Here is a 16849-nt window from a genome sequence, read left to right as displayed (position 1 = left end):
ATCAAAACCCTTTTTCAAACAAGAATTTCGAAATAGGGTTTCTAATTAGCGCAAAAATCCGGTCAAAACTCTGTCCGTTTGTCGAGTCAAAATTCGGGCCACAAGCCCATTTCAAAACCTCACTTTGAGTCCACTCCTACAACTACACTATAGTTGACTAGGACACACATTTTCAAAAACCTTGTCTTTCTTCAAAACTCACTCAACACAAGTGGCACACACCCACTTCACGAGTCAAAACTTTTCCTCTTTTAGCAAGTGTGATAGAATGGTCAATCGTGTTTTGATTCGTCGCCGATCTCTTATCCAGTTTCCAAGATGCCCGGATCAAGTGATGAAACGAATCTCCACCACCTTTAAGACGGTAATGATCGAATCCTCGCCGCGCTAGCCCAAATGCAAATTACCCAAGAACAAACATATGACCGCCTTGAGCTTATCGAAGGCCGTATCTTTTCCGTTGAGGGAAGGTTGCCTCCTCATGAAAGTGAAGTACTACGTAATTCCGATGATGAATCTAGGGACGAAAACCCTCTCATGGGGACAACCGCAGCTGAGAAAAGACTCCAATACCTAGAGGAGCAATTGATGTACCTTAAGGGTGATGACATTTATAGGGAAAACAATCGCAAGTATGAAGCCGTCAATTCCAAATTGCCAACTAACTTTAACATGACGGATATCCCTAAGTTTAAGGGACACGAGAACCCTTTGAACCACATCCGTGCCTTCAAGGATTACATGTCTATCAAAGGCATCAAACCCGAGATGTTCTTAAGGATATTTCCTTCATCTCTTGACACCATCCCGAAGCAATGGTTCTACACTTTAGATCACAAGAAGGTCGCCACTTGGGAAGATGCCGCAATCGAGTTCTCTAAACAATATGCGGATAACGCCGAGATCCAAGTCAACATGCGTACTCTAGAGGTTCTTACCCAAAATGACAAAGAAGGATTCACCGACTTTCTAAGTAGGTGGAGGAAGACTAGCACTCAACTAGTTGAACGCCCGGATGAGGCTACTCTTGTGGAAACGTTTGTGGATAATCTCAAACCCATCTATGCCAATCATTTGAGATATCAAAACATCAAGACTTTCAAAGACTTAACCGTATTGGGGACGAGGATTGAAGATGACATCCGTAAAGGACTCTTGTCCAAAACGGTAGGTCGAGGATATCAAGGGTCCACGAGTCGTTCATACGGCTCTACTAAGAAGACCGACGAAGTTAACCTTCTCGAGCCATCCAAGAAAACTACCCCACCAAGGAAATTCACAAACCTCGGGGATACTTACTCCAACGCTCTAAAAAGGCTAATGAAGCAAGGTAAACTCCAACCCATTGGACCTACTCCCGAACCCGAAAGGAAGTCCAAGTTATGGGATGAAAATTCATACTGTGAATACCATAGGGGCAAAGGGCACGACACAGAAAAATGCTTCAAGTTGAAACACGTGCTTCAAGACATGATTGAAGATGATCGACTCCCAATACCACCAGGAGGTAAACCCAACAACACTCAGAATCCTCTTGGAGTTCTAGTGATTACAAGTGATGAATCTACCTTAGATTGCTCACACCTCATTTCTCCCACCGAAAATGAAATTCATGCAATTGAGAAAGAAAGGCTCTACTCTACTATCTCTCCTACCATTTCCGACTTCATCACATGGGCAAGAAGTGTAGATAGACAAGTTTGGGAACTAGAAAACATGATAACAACCTTACGCAATCCAAACGCAATACCCAAAGAACGTGTACCATTGATCTTCTCTCAAAATGCCACTATGCAAGAAGTAGTCACCGTGGTCGATAAACTAGTCGACCAAATCATACGACTAGAAGGTGATATCATGAGAATGAGGGAACTAGCTGCAGTCAATGGGGTTTGGGCCGATGATGATGAAGACGAGTATCTCATTGAAAACTCCCTAGTCAAAGAAATAGTCCAAAATGGTGAAGACCAAGATGTGGATCACCTAACTCGTTCGGGTCGCCCATATCAAAACGCTACTCAAAACGGTCCGACCAACTTCATCACACCAAATGACAACGAAGATGACCCCACTGATCATTTGCTCAAGCAATTACAGAAAACAAAGGCTGATCTTTCAGTCTGGCAATTAGTGGCAAGCTCATTCCCACATCGCCAAGCTTTACTGCAAGCTTTGGCCAAGCTAAATGTAGCACATAACTCCACTCCTGAAGATATAGTCAACTTGGTCTTCCAAGAATCACCTAAGCTAAGTAATCCTATTACTTTCTCGGACGAAGACTTGCCACCTTTTGGCACTAGTCACAACCTTGCTCTATACATCACTGTCATTTGTCTAAAGAAGAATGTGCCAATGACCTTGGTGGATGATGGCTCCGCGGTCAACGTCATACCCCTCAAAACGGCATACAAGCTAGGCATGAAAGAGTCGGATTGGACTCCTACCAATCAAGGTGTGCGCGCATATGACGGTACACGACGAAAGGTGGTAGGACTTGTCAACCTAACCATAGCCACGGGACCAATCGAGCGAAAAGTTAACTTCCAAATAGTGGACATTGAAGCTTCATTCAACATACTTCTGGGAAGGCCTTGGATTCACGCTTCCAAAGCGGTAACATCCACCCTTCATCAAAAGATCAAGATCCCACTAAATGGCAAAGTAGTGACGATCACTTCGTCACCCATCAAGGCAATAATCGAGAAGCAATCAAACAATCAAGTCCTTGCGGATCCCGTATACGAACTTGGGGGCTTCCAAAGTGTAAGCGTTATAGAAAGTGAGTTGGCACCCTTATACTATAATCCCTACTCCAACTTGGTGGTCAACCACATACTCAAATCCCAGGGATACTTCCCTGGAATGCCTTTGAACCCAATTCGGAAGAATACCTTCGCACCATATAAGGAAGGCAACTCAACTAGGATACCACTTGGTTTAGGGTACAAACCCACAAAAGAGGAAGTTCTCGAAATGCTTGCCCAAGTCCAAAACCGCAAGCACGTAGGAGTCCAAATGAGGCCATATCTCCCTACATTAAATGGGTACTTTGTTCAAGAAGGAAGTTCAGAGCTCTTTCATGGATTTCCCGAACCTTGGCATTATCTTGAGAGGAAGCTAGCCGGAATCGAGATCTTTCACGATTGCTACTTCATTCCTCCGGAAACGGTTCCTACCGTCAAAACCCGCCAAGCACCTTGCTTAGACGAACAAGCTGTTAGCCTATTGTTTGGAGAAGACCGATTCGTTAGGGCCGCGCAAGATGAGATCATTACTATGATACTGCAAGACGATCGCTTCAACCCCACCGCGTTGATTATAGAAACCGACACAAAACAGCAGAAAGGATGGAGAAAATCGATCAAATGGACCAACAATCAAGGAAGACTCTTCAAGCTCACCACTGGAGAAGGAGAGATGTTCAAAGGAGAACCAGAAGACGATGAGTTCGAGTCGGAGTCGGAGTCAGAGTCGGAGTCTAGAGAAGTCGTTAGAGAGTCCACTCCTGTCGTCATCCCCACTCCCTTCGTTTCTCCTAGCTTAGTCTCGAGTAGTCACAGTAGTTCGGGAAATGTCCCAATTACTGTCCCTTTGCCGCCACTGACCATGGATCAGTTGGCTTCTTTGTTTCAACTTTACTCAAATTTTAATATGAATAAATCAGGTTCTGCTTACTCTTTGTGTTATCTTGAGTGCAATTCTGTTTACGATGATACTGAGGATGACCAAGACCCAGACTCAATCGAACTTCCTCCCTACGTAGCCAAAGAAATATTACAGGAAGGGGAAGGGGGACCAATAATAAAGGACACCGAACCCATCAATGTAGGAACCGAACTAGAACCCAAAGAACTTAGGATAGGGACTACCTTGAGCTCTACCGAAAGGGCCGATTTCATAGACCTCCTAAACGAATTCAAAGACGTTTTCGCTTGGTCCTACAAAGACATGCCAGGAATCGACAGGGATATTGCCGAACATAGGATTCCGATTAAGCCAGGTTTCAAACCTGTGAAACAGAAGCTCCGACGAATGAGAACAGAATGGGCTCTAAAGATTAAGGAAGAAGTTGACAAGCAATTCAAAGCCGGGTTCATCAAAGTTTCCGAGTATTTCGATTTGGGTAGCTAACATAGTACCCGTACCCAAAAAGGACGGGAGAATCCGTGTTTGTGTTGACTTTAGGGACTTGAACAAAGCGAGTCCAAAAGATGACTTCCCTCTACCGCACATTGACATATTAGTGGACAATACTGCCAACCACGCGTTACTATCCTTCATGGATGGATATGCGGGTTATAACCAAATCAAGATGGCCATGGAAGATATGCATAAGACCGCATTCGTCACCCAATGGGGAACCTATTGCTATACGGTAATGCCGTTCGGATTGATCAACGCCGGAGCTACGTAACAACGCACCGCAACTACACTCCTACATGACATGATGCACAAAGAAGTTGAGGTATACGTAGATGACATGATCGTCAAATCTAAGGAAAGAGAGGGACATATCGTGAACCTTCGCAAGTTCTTCACAAGACTACGAAAGTACAACATGAGGCTCAATCCTCAGAAATGCACATTTGGGGTAACATCTGGCAAACTCCTGGGATACGTGGTTAGCCAACGTGGTATAGAAATAGATCCGTCCAAGATCAAGGCTCTGATTGAAATGCCACAACCTCAAACAGAAAAAGAAGTCAGAGGATTCCTGGGTAAAGTACAGTACATAAGTCGATTCATATCGAAACTTACGATGATTTGCGAGCCTATCTTCAAGAAATTCAAGAAAACAGACCACACCATGTGGGATGATGATTGTCAAAAGGCGTTTGACCGAATCAAAGAGATATTGGCCAAACCACCAGTGCTCATGCCGCCACAACGAGATCAACCTCTTGGTTTATATCTCACGAAGAATCGAAACCGCCATGGGTGCCATCTTTGGCTCAAATCGTAGGAAGTGAAGAAAGAGCTATTTACTATCTAAGTAAGAAGTTCTTGGAATATGAGTACAAATACTCACAACTCGAAAAGACATGCCTCGCTCTTGTGTGGGCAACGAAGAAGCTACGTCATTACATGCTTAGCTACTCCGTCAAGATATACTCCAAAATGGATCCAGTCAAATACCTCTTGGAGAAACCCGTCCTCAACGGACGTCTAGCAAGATGGACTCTGATGCTCTCAGAATTCGACCTTAAATATGTGCCACTGAAAGTTATAAAAGGTCGCGCCGTCGCCGAATTCTTCGCAGAAAATCCTATCAACAACGCACAAACCATAGATACTTGGTCATTTCCCGATGAGGATATACTTCAAACAGATGTAGATTCCTGGGATCTGTACTTTGATGGAGCATCCAACTTAAGAGGATTCGGAATAGGAGTGTTGCTCATTTCTCCTGAAGGTGAGCATACACCAATTGCTGTCAAACTCGACTTCGAGGTGACAAACAACGCTGCAGAATATGAAGCTTGTCTCATTGGACTACAAGCGGCAGTAAGCTTAGGCATTAAAAACCTCCGAGTACATGGGGATTCATCGCTGATCATCAACCAAGTTACAGGATCTTGGAAAATCCGAAGTGAAAGCCTCGCACCCTATCAGGCTAGGATAGACCAAGTAGCTCAATTCTTTGATCACGTAACATACCTACACCTACCTCGAGAGGAAAATCAATTTGCAGACGCTCTTGCGAAACTTGCATCTTTGATAAATATGCCAGATCACATGATGGAAATGCCTTTGTGCATCGAACGACGGTCGTCGAGCGGCTTATGTCCACCAAATCACCGACGAAGAGGAAATCACACAGGAACCCTGGTTCCAAGCAATCCTGAATTTTAAGCTTAATGGTACCTATCCATCGGATATGGACAAGAGGGGACAACGTGCTATACGCCTATTAGCTTCCCAATACATTCTGATGCAAGGAGAATTATACAAAAGAACACCACTTGGTGTAGTCCTACGTTGCCTTGATCATTCACAGGCACGAAAAGTGATGGAAGAAGTCCACGACGGAGAATGCGGTCCTCACATGAGTGGGCCTATGATGGCAAAGAAAATCACACGTTTGGGATATTATTGGACCACAATGGAATCCGATTGCATCAAATACGTGAGACATTGCCACAATTGTCAAATCTTCGGGAATGTACAACATGTCCCTCCTTCGTTGCTCTACACGATGACATCTCCTTGGCCATTTTCCGCATGGGGAATTGACATAATCGGAAAGATAACCCCAGCCGAAACAGGAGGTCACTGTTTCATTCTAGTGGCGATTGACTATTTTACCAAATGGGTAGAAGCGGCTTCTTACACTGGTCTTACGGCAAAAAATGTGGCAAAGTTCATACAAAACAACATCATCTGTCGATATGGTTGCCCACATGAGATCATTAGCGATAATGGGTCACACTTCCAAGCTGAAACCGAGCAATTTCTAGCCAAATACAAGATCAAGCATCACCACTCTTTGCCCTATAGACCACAGACTAACGGCGCGGTAGAGGCGGCAAACAAGAATGTTGTCACAATCCTTAAGAAAATGATTGACAACTATAGAGATTGGCCAAGCAAAATACCCTTTGCTTTATGGGGATACCGTACATCCGTCAGGACGCCCACTGGGGCTACTCCTTTCTATTTGACCTACGGCATGGAAGCTGTGCAACCGGTAGAGCTAGAAATACCATCCCTGCGTATTCTACTAGAAAGTCAAATCCCGGAGGCCGATTGGAAGAGGGATAGATATGAAGAACTCATCCTCCTGGATGAACGCAGGCTACGCGCCTTACATAATGTCCAAACATATCAAGCACATATCAAACGAGCTTTCAACAAAAGGGTTAGGCCAAGAAACATCAAAGAAGGAGACTTAGTACTCAAATCGGTTAGAGCTCTTTTACCTGTCGACCCAAGGGGAAAATTCAAACCTAATTGGGCCGGACCATTTCTAGTCAAATCCATACTCCCAGGGGGTGCGGTTAGAATCACAGACCTAGATGGGAATGAGTTTTCAAACCCCATAAACCTTGACCAACTGAAACGATACTATGCCTAGAATAGGAACAAAAACGCGCCTCGCGTAAACCCATGTGTCGCTCTTGTGGCACTAAATAAACGGCCCCTGGCCAAGCTGAAATAAGCTAAATGTCACTGTGCTCTTGCATTTTGACAAATTTGTCATCCTCATATCATCAAATAAACTAAATTCGCACCTCCAGCGTAAGCAAAAGCTCATGCTTATTTTCTATGTTCATTACAAGCTCTTGCTTCGAACAATTATTCTTTTACATTTACTCGAACTACGCGCAAGGGTTTGATTTCACTTTTTAAGTGAATACGTAGGCAATCCTTCACAGGATTTAACCCATTATATCTAAAATGTAAATAGAAGGACATTTGCATTGCATTTGAAATTCGACAAGAATAATAAGTAGAAAATCCCAACGGTTTCATAACCATTTAACCTCTTTATTTCATTCACTTCCTAAATAATAGTAGTACGTTACATAATAAAAATAGAATAGGCTAGGATTTTAAAAATCCCTCCTTTTTATTACAACAACAAAAATAATAATAATCAAATAATAAATAAAGACTCGGGTTATTCCTCCATCTTCCCCTTGCCCTTGTCATTCTTGTCATATTTCTTGTCACGACCTCGAGCTGGGCGCTCTTGCACCACTTCAGACTCGGGAAGTAAGAGTACACCCACGCCTGTAAAGCAGATTAATCAATGACGATCCTTCATGATTTGATAAAGAAAGGAATTTACTTTGGCCTAAAGGAAGGTTTATACCTCCAACAGTAGTCCAGGTCCGACAGCACCTGGAGAAGTCCCCTTCTCCATCAACTCTGGACGAACCATGGCCCTCATGAAGCGGATGAGGACCGCAAAACCAAGAAATGACCCGGTCCCCGGCGCCCTAGGGAACTCAGGTCAGAAAGAAAGGGAAGAAGCTTCGTCGACAGCCTCTCGCCCTTGTCTCCGAGGTAAATCGAAGACAGAAACCACCAAAGCCACAGACGAGCCCTCTGCTCGGCTGTACAGGGAGGAGGAGCCGTCTCCCTCCCATCGATCGTCACCAGCGCCGGGTTCTTCCCCGCAAAGTAGTCTCGAACGTAAGAACTGGGTACCAAACCCAAGATCAGAATGACCTTCGGCGACAAGTTCCAGCCGATCAACCTCCTCGCCTCGGCCGAGTCCACCCTCATGGCAGTCTCCGGCCACACCATCTCCTCGGTCCCACACGGCAGACCAGAAATCATGCCGTAATCCTCCAAAGTGACTCCCACCTCACTAAAAGGCATGTGAAATGTGGAAGTCGTATCCCAGAATCGGTTCAAGAAAGCGCGGACCAGGCTAAGGTTAGCCCGCAGCTTCCTCTTCACGATATCCCTCCAGACCTGAACCAGAGGACCGAACGCTCCACGCTCGATCATGGCCCTTTCCTCCGCCGACAGCCGCTCGTAGTGCTCCATCGTTGTCGTGTACCCCGAGAACGACCTGATGTTCCCGGCCTCCTATTATGATTTGAAACAAAGCTATCTTTAGTTTTGACTGAAATTTGAAAGAAATTTGGACAAAGAATGAAAGCGGATGGGTAATGAGTTAGTGAATTCCTATTTACCAAGCTCTTCACCATCCTATAGGACAGGTGACCCTCTGCAGCCCACACGAGGTGCCTACTCTCCCAGGTCTCAGCCCACGCAGGGGCTCCCCTCAGCTGACGACCTCCTCGCCCGACGTTGGCTCGTCTCGGGACCTCCTCCTCCTCGACGGCCTCCTCCTCGTGAAACTCAGCAGCCATCACCGCAGCGGTGAAGGCCTGCTCCAAAGCCCCTCAACAAAGAGTGGCGTCTATCTCCATGGGCGCTCTCCTAAGTAGAAGCCTCATCACCCGCAACGTTTAAAGAAATTCGGGCCGCGTCACATGACGACGAGCCTTTGTTAAGGAGTTTTCGAGCTTTCAAAGCCCTGAAATCACTCTTTCCTTGCCATCTTTGGCCATATTCCCATCAACCCGATCACTCATGTGATAAATTGGGTCAAGTCAAGTCTAATTCGAAGCCTAGTTCCGGGTTCAAGTCGAAAATTCGGCAGCATTTCGCTATAACGGCGATTATGCCCCAAAAGGTTTCCTGAAAAAGTCGTCACAAAGCAAAATTCCGAGATGGTAAAAAGTTTACCCATCATTCAAGGATCCCAAATATCAAATTTCATCGCAAATGGACAATCCTAAGGCTATTTTCGAAGCAATTTATGGTTTAGCTGTAAAACCGTCTCAAAATTTCACTCAAAGGCTCAAGACTTGATGAAAATTCGAAACAAATGCATGGTTATGTTCCTAACATCACCTACTATCCATTTCTAACATCAATTTGGCAAGGCAAATCCATTTGGGGGAAAAGCCCCAAATTTTCGATCAAAAGGGTCGAAAACCCTAAATTTCACGGCTCAAAATTCAACAAATGTAGAGGATTAATGCAAGATTAAGACACATACCTCGAGTAGTCATGTTTAAAGCAAGCTTTTGAATCGAACCTTGGCGGAAATGGTGAAGATTTGAGAGAGAAATGAGTGATTTGTGTTTCGAATGTAAATGAAACAATCCCTCTGATTTTCGCGTTTTTACGCAGGAACGCCAAATTAGGGAATAGACGCAGCAGGCGCTGCGCCTCTTTCAAGAGACGCAGCTCTTGCTGCGCCTCTTCCTCTTGTTCCCTCCATACGAATTTTCAAAAATTCGTTATAAGTTCGTTATTTGTGGGCCCATCTTTGGTGCGCCTCTTCCCAGATGCTATTTTACTCTTTCGGCCCGTTCGACGATTTTCTTTCGTTCCGGCTCGCATTTCCAAGCCAGCAGCAGACTATTTATTCCTTCCAAGACTCATTTTGCTTGTCGCAACGAGCATTTAATTATTTACAAAAATTCGACGCACATTCACTATGTCTCAAGCGAGAGTAAGCGGATATACTTTCCCTCTCATGACAAGAAAAATAATCCCAACTATGTCTCCAGCGAGAGTAAGCGGACGCACTGACTCTCTCAAGACGCAAGGATTAGCATTCAACCTAAGCAGATTTTTTCCTCTAGCAGTTCCCAGCCGTGTCCTGCTGCTCAATTTTTCCCGAAGATTATCCAAAATAGTTTTCCCTCCAGCAGTTCCCAGCCGTGTCCTGCTACTTTCAATATTTTGTGTTTCCCCAGCGGAGTCGCCAAACTGTGGACAGCGGGCCGCCCACGGGGGCGCTTGTTTCGTTCTCACCAAGCACACCCGTGGGCGGCCCGCTGTCCACAGAACTCGCCCTACCATTTTAAACCGGTCTCATGGGGGGTATATGTCAAGGTCGTATGTGATGTTTGCTAGTTTGTATGCAATGTGACGATACATGTTGCGAATTGTTGGATGTTCGGAGTAGAAGATTGAAATTGTGAATGAAAGGTTGGTGAAGTATGTGAACATGTTGTTTGAATAAGAAGCATGTTGGATGTTTATTATATGGTATTTAATAACATGAAAAAGTTATTTTGTTGATCATATGAAGAGTTATGTGGGATTGCATGCTTAGCTATATTATAATGTTGAGTTTATAAAGTTGTATAGTATGTTGGGATATCTGAGATAACATGCGGGTAGTATATACGAGTCAGCATGACTCGATCAAGTAGGGGGGTATTGGGAAATGTGTCCTCAACAATAGTGCGATCACATGATTTAAATATCATCATTAAATCTCATTTTAAGAATACATGTGGGATGTAATATTTTACAGTCAACTGGTCCACACATATCGGTAATGATTGGCTCACTAGAGTTTAACATTACTGTCGTGCGACGGTGGTGATCAGTTGATCCCCTTAGGTCATACCTATAGGGAAATACTCTTAATTGATTATTTAATTGATCGTATACCGATACGAGTTAATTAAATTGCTTAAAATTGACGGATGATTTTGTGAGTATAATTTACGTATCTTATTGTAAATATGATTAAATGAGACACGGTCTAAGTAATCGAATTATTTTATTACTTAGATGAAATTATTGTTTACAGAAACAATTGAAACGGAATGAATAAATTATTATAAATACAGAATGTTGTAGTTTATAATTTGGAAACATTTTGGTACAAGTAATTACGAATTACTAGTCGATTTTGTAAATGACATATTTTATGAGTATGTTGATTTTTAATATGTTAAAAATACATTACATTGTGACATGTCATGTAACATGTTACATGTGACAAAATTGACAAATGACAAAATAAAATGGACCATCCATTTTATTATGAAAATGCCGAAATTAGAGGGAGTATATGATATACATTGTGTTTTTATCTTGAGTGGAAAACACAATAATTATACCTAAAGGAGTAGCCATGCACACCTTTGCTTTTGAGAAGAGCAAAAATAAAAGGTATTGGGCTACCTACCCAAGGCTCCCTCTCTCTTCTCTTTTTCGGCCCTATCAAAAGAAAGAGAGCAATTTTTCCTCTCTAATTCATTCATTCTTTTTCCATAACAATTTTCTAGTGTAAGAAAATTCATATGCTCTCTACATCTTATGAGATTTCTAGAGAAATAAAACACACAAAATACTACCTCTTGACCGAAATTTTCAAGAGTAAAATACAATTTATTTTGTGTCAATTTTATAGTAAAACTAATATTATTACTAAATCTAAATAATATTGGTTATTATGAGTTTTCCTTGGGTATATGCTTTTGGGAGGGATTCTATACTTGAATCCTTGTTCTTCCATTTGGAGAGCTCAAGAACAAGTGAGTAGGTGAACTCACTTGTGCCCATAAATCCGAAAATCACAATGTAAGATGATGGTTTCTCCTCTATTTTATCATTTGTTTGCATGCATAAAATCCATATTTAATTTTATGACAAATTATTTATAACATATATGAGTATGTTTATGTATAAAGATCTACATTTGTTTCAATCGGTATCAAGAGCCACGGTTGTTTGCATGCAAATCGGTTAAAAGTTTTTCCGAGTTATAAGAATAACATATAAAACTTGTAAAATTTGTGTTATTATGATATATCACGAAATTAATTCATGCATGTTAATATTTCTGGTCCTAAAATGTTTTAGGATATTTTGGTTAATTTTGGTTAATTTTACAATAATGGCATTTAAATATGATTTTATGAGTAAAAATGTCATTTTTGGTCTAAAATTAGCTATACTTCGAATTTTTAGTTGATTTTTGGATATGTTGTCACATATATTATTTTGAGATAACCTGTAAATTTTCATAATTTTTGGACTTGTTATGCTCGAAAAATGGATTTTTCATTATTAAATTCGAATTTAGGTGAAAAATAGGCTAATATGAGTTAAATTTTGGATCTGGTCATAGAAAATTAATATGTTGTCACATGCAATTTTACAAGATGTGTGTAAAATAATTGGCTATTAAGAAGTCTTTTTGCATGATTTATGGATTTTTGAAGAAAAATAGCATAAATAGTGACATTATTAGTGGAAAATTAATAAAACATAATCTATGACTTAGGAAAAACGTCTAATGTTGCATTTTATTATCTTTTTCATATCTAAAATTGAAAAGTTAGTGAAAATAATTTTTCCATGTTTTTATGATTATTTTATTAAAAATCGATAAACCGCAACATTGTTTTTCCGGAAAAATTTCGAAATTTTTAACCTAAGATTTTGAACATTATGAGTGTCATGGTATTTTTTCCAGAATGTTCATGAATTTAAATTTCAAATTTCAAATTTATTTGAAATTTTGTGATTTATTTGAAGTTTATGGCTTATTTTTGTAATTTTTGGTCCATTTATGAACAATTTTATAAAATATGGGTTAATTATGGTCAAATTATTAGTGAAGGCTAAATTTTGAGTCCTAAGAGGTTAGGGTAATTAACTTATGCATAAATATGACTTTATGTATTTTTGTGATTATAAAAATGTTGAAATCACGCAAATCCGTAAAAACCGAGTAATATACGATATTGGCTAATTAAAGGCGATTTAGCATAAAATTGAGCATGTTCATACATATTATAATGCTGCATTTTTCCTTTATGATTGTCATAATTTTAATTTATGTAATTTTGTATTATGTAATTTTACTTAGTATGGCCTTAGATTTTAATTGGTATTTCCCGAAATGTATGAGAATATCGATTCGGTTGTAATTATTATTGTGATCTCGTATCACCGTTTTGTAATTTAATAGATTTATTTTATTTTAAGTTACAAATGTATAATAGGAAATTATGTAATTTATTATGTAATTTTTATTCATTCCGGAGTTCCCAAAGACGGATTTCTTCAAGAATGGCGATACATAAAGACGGTGTTGCCTCGAGATGCGTGTCACAACCGAAGTTCAAGGGACCAATGGAGTTGGTTTCCGAATATGTAATAGTTAAATAGTTTTTCTATTTTAGGAAAGGCCATACTAGGATTTATTTATTTATTTATTTATTTATTTTTATGCTTGCATTTTATTTTATGTCGCATGCATCGCTAAATCGCCATAACTAAAACATGTATCATCTTCTTTATCGAGTTTATCGACCGTGTCAATTCGAATTATCGTAGTTCACCGCTTTAGTTCACTTAAAACGTGATATATAATAAATTGACATGACCTCTCGCTAAAACAATCAATCGAGACATAGCCTTACCAAATAGTAGAAACCATGAAAATCTATTTCGCGAGGGAGTGCACTCGGCCCTACCGGGGTACAAACCTTGTTACATAGGGGAAGTGGGTGATGAGTGTTAATCCACCGAGTTCATGTTGATGAGGGTTTCATCGGCCATACCGTGCCCAAGTTGATGTGGATTTGGATCATGGACACATTTATTCGAAATTTGGATTGAGCTCAACGGAAGTATTCGCGACCGTAGTTGCATGTGTTCCGGGCTATAGATAAATATTAGAGTAATTTTATCGACCAAGAGTTCTAAAAGTAGAATCGATTAAAGAGTTAATCCACCGAGTTATATTGATAAGGGTTTCATCGGCCATACCGTGCCCAAGTTAATATGAATTTGGGTCTTGGAATCATTTATCATAGTTGGGTAGAGGTCACTATGTAAATGCTATACATGTTTACAAGTATTAATAAAACGATAAATGTTAAGTTTTCCACTATTCCGTTATCATATTGTTCTATTTCTTTACCACAATTCATATACGATATCATTTCGTTTTTGGATTCAAATCTCCATTAAAACATCGTAACTAAAGACAAATGTGAATTTTCTTCTAAAACCTCATATTATCCATTGGAAGGATCTCTTGTAAAGAGTATAGATAAAAGTTATTCATTATCAAACAGGTTTTTGATTCTTGACTAACACATCTACTTACAATGGATTGTTTTTCATATACTTAATTGAATTAAGTACCTTGAAGCGATAAATTATTTTGGTAATTAGTTTTGTGAGAATTCGTAATTGACCAAAATAGCGCAACCACTTCAATGAAAGTTTTAAGACTAAAACGAACAAATGAAGAGTAATCTTCATGAATTCAATTTTGCTTCTCAAAGCAAAGACTCATTGAAATGAGTGGGAGCATTCTCTTAAACCGTTAAGATGAGGACGAGGTTCAAGAAGTAAAGATAATAATGGAATTGATACAAGGTAATGTTAAAAGTAAAGTCATTAAGAAATGACGATACTAAACCTATCAATCCCGACCAATAAAGTTTCCATTGTATTAAATGTTAGACACGAGAAAGGAAACTACCCCAAATTATTGAAGAATCAACAAGTTAGTTGTGGGACATCTAATGGGACCTTCTTCGTTAAATGTTTATTTGATTAAACATAAATTTTGCTAGTATTACTTCGTCAATATTAGAAACCAGTGGAGGTTTTCATCATTGTATTCGACACATAGGATGATTACAATATGACGACTAGCAACAATAATGACGAGAGATAGAGTAATTGTGTACTCAATCTAGTTTTTGGATTTAAAGTTGTACTTAATTGTGACTATTAAGTGCATAAACTCTAAATAAGAATATAAACTTGTTAAGATACAAAAGAGGTTTTCACTTTTGTGACCCTATACACCACGATTTGATGTATGGCTAGCCCATTATCAAGGTGATTATATTCTAAAACAAACTAGAATGATATATCATGTAGATGATGTAAGATTCAAATTGGTAACCCAAGATTAAACCTTAAATTTTGGAATGATGAACGTAAAGAGTTATCGAGTACTCTTGAAACCATTAGATTGTTAATGGTATATGCGTATCTTGTATTCAAAGCAAGATGTCTCGTGCCTTTTGGTTGAAAAGGAGATCGAGGTTGTAAATCATCGATCCAAAATAGGTTGATCATTTTCTTTTACCAATAATTTAAGTTGACGCTAATATGTTCACTTAATAAAGTAAATAGAGAAATCTTTGAAAAATTTCAAAGTGTTAAAAAATCACGATTTAGTTGTGATGGGATTATCAAAGTGAAGACCTTGATATAAGCCAAAGGAAATCTGATATAGTATCACAAGTTTATCTCTCTTAGCACGCATTATGGAATAATGTGTGATTGGATAAGAAATCAAACGCTATTCGATATGGTTTGGACTTCAATCAAGTTGGAGAGCTCAAGAACAAGTGAGTAGGTGAACTCACTTGTGCCCATAAATCCGAAAATCACAATGTAAGATGATGGTTTCTCCTCTATTTTATCATTTGTTTGCATGCATAAAATCCATATTTAATTTTATGAAAAATTAATTTATAACATATATGAGTATGTTTATGTATAAAGATCTACATTTCTTTCAGGGGGTACTCGATCGAGTAGGTGAGGTACTCGGTCGAGTGGGTCTGACTCGATCGAGTGGGTATTTGACGTTTTTACAACCAGAATCGTGTTTTTGGGTACTCGATCGAGTACATAGGGCACTCGATCGAGTAGGGGGTCACTCTCGGTCGAGTATGTTAGAGATCAGAAGGTCTGTTTTGGGTCTGATGTCGGGGCACTCAATCGAGTATGGTGGGCACTCGATCGAGTAGCCTCTACTCGATCGAGTAGGTTTAGGCACTCGATCGAGTGTGTTCTGGGCAGTTTGCTTTCGTGTTTTGAGGTTTTAGTGCATATGTTTATATCTACCCTTTCTTATATAGTTTCAAGATGCCGCCCAAGAGAAACGCTTTGTATGCGAGAGCTGAGAGCATGAACATCGACGATGTAGTTAAGATGTTGGAGCACCAAGATGCTCTTACTGAGGCCCTAAAGAGAGTGGGAAAGGATAAGGAGTTTGACCACTCCAAGATCAGCCTTTATATAGCGAGGTTTAACCCAAAAGAGTACAAGGGGACTGGGGAGCCTAATCTTTTTGACAACTGGCATCGTGAGATGGAGAACATACTGGACTTGGGACACTGTCCTGATGAGATGAGAGTAGAGAAAACTGCGTTCTACTTGAGGGAAGCAGTTGGTGAGTGGTGGGACAAAGTGAAGGTGAGTGTTAGGGAGATGTACACAAAGCAGGGCTTACCTGCTATACCTTGGGAAGAGTTTTGGAGTGCTATGAGGAAAGAGTTCGTAGCTGAGCATGTGAGGAGTAAGCTAAGGGAGGAGTTTGATGGGTTTAGGATGACATCTGATATGTCAGTGGCTGAGTACTACAAGCAGTTTAATTAGAAGTCTAGGTATGCTGAGGATATGGGTTTGAGCGAGGAGAACCTAGCGCTGAGGTTTGAGAGGGGGTTGACCCCTAAGATCATGGATAAGTTACCCGTGGGAGTCCTTACCGGTGTTAAGGAAGCTTATGAGAGGGCTGGGAGAGCTGAGAGGT

This window comes from Silene latifolia, chromosome 9 (assembly GCF_048544455.1).
Source record: "Silene latifolia isolate original U9 population chromosome 9, ASM4854445v1, whole genome shotgun sequence".
Taxonomy (NCBI): Eukaryota; Viridiplantae; Streptophyta; class Magnoliopsida; order Caryophyllales; family Caryophyllaceae; genus Silene; species Silene latifolia.
This window is presented reverse-complemented; position numbering follows the sequence as displayed.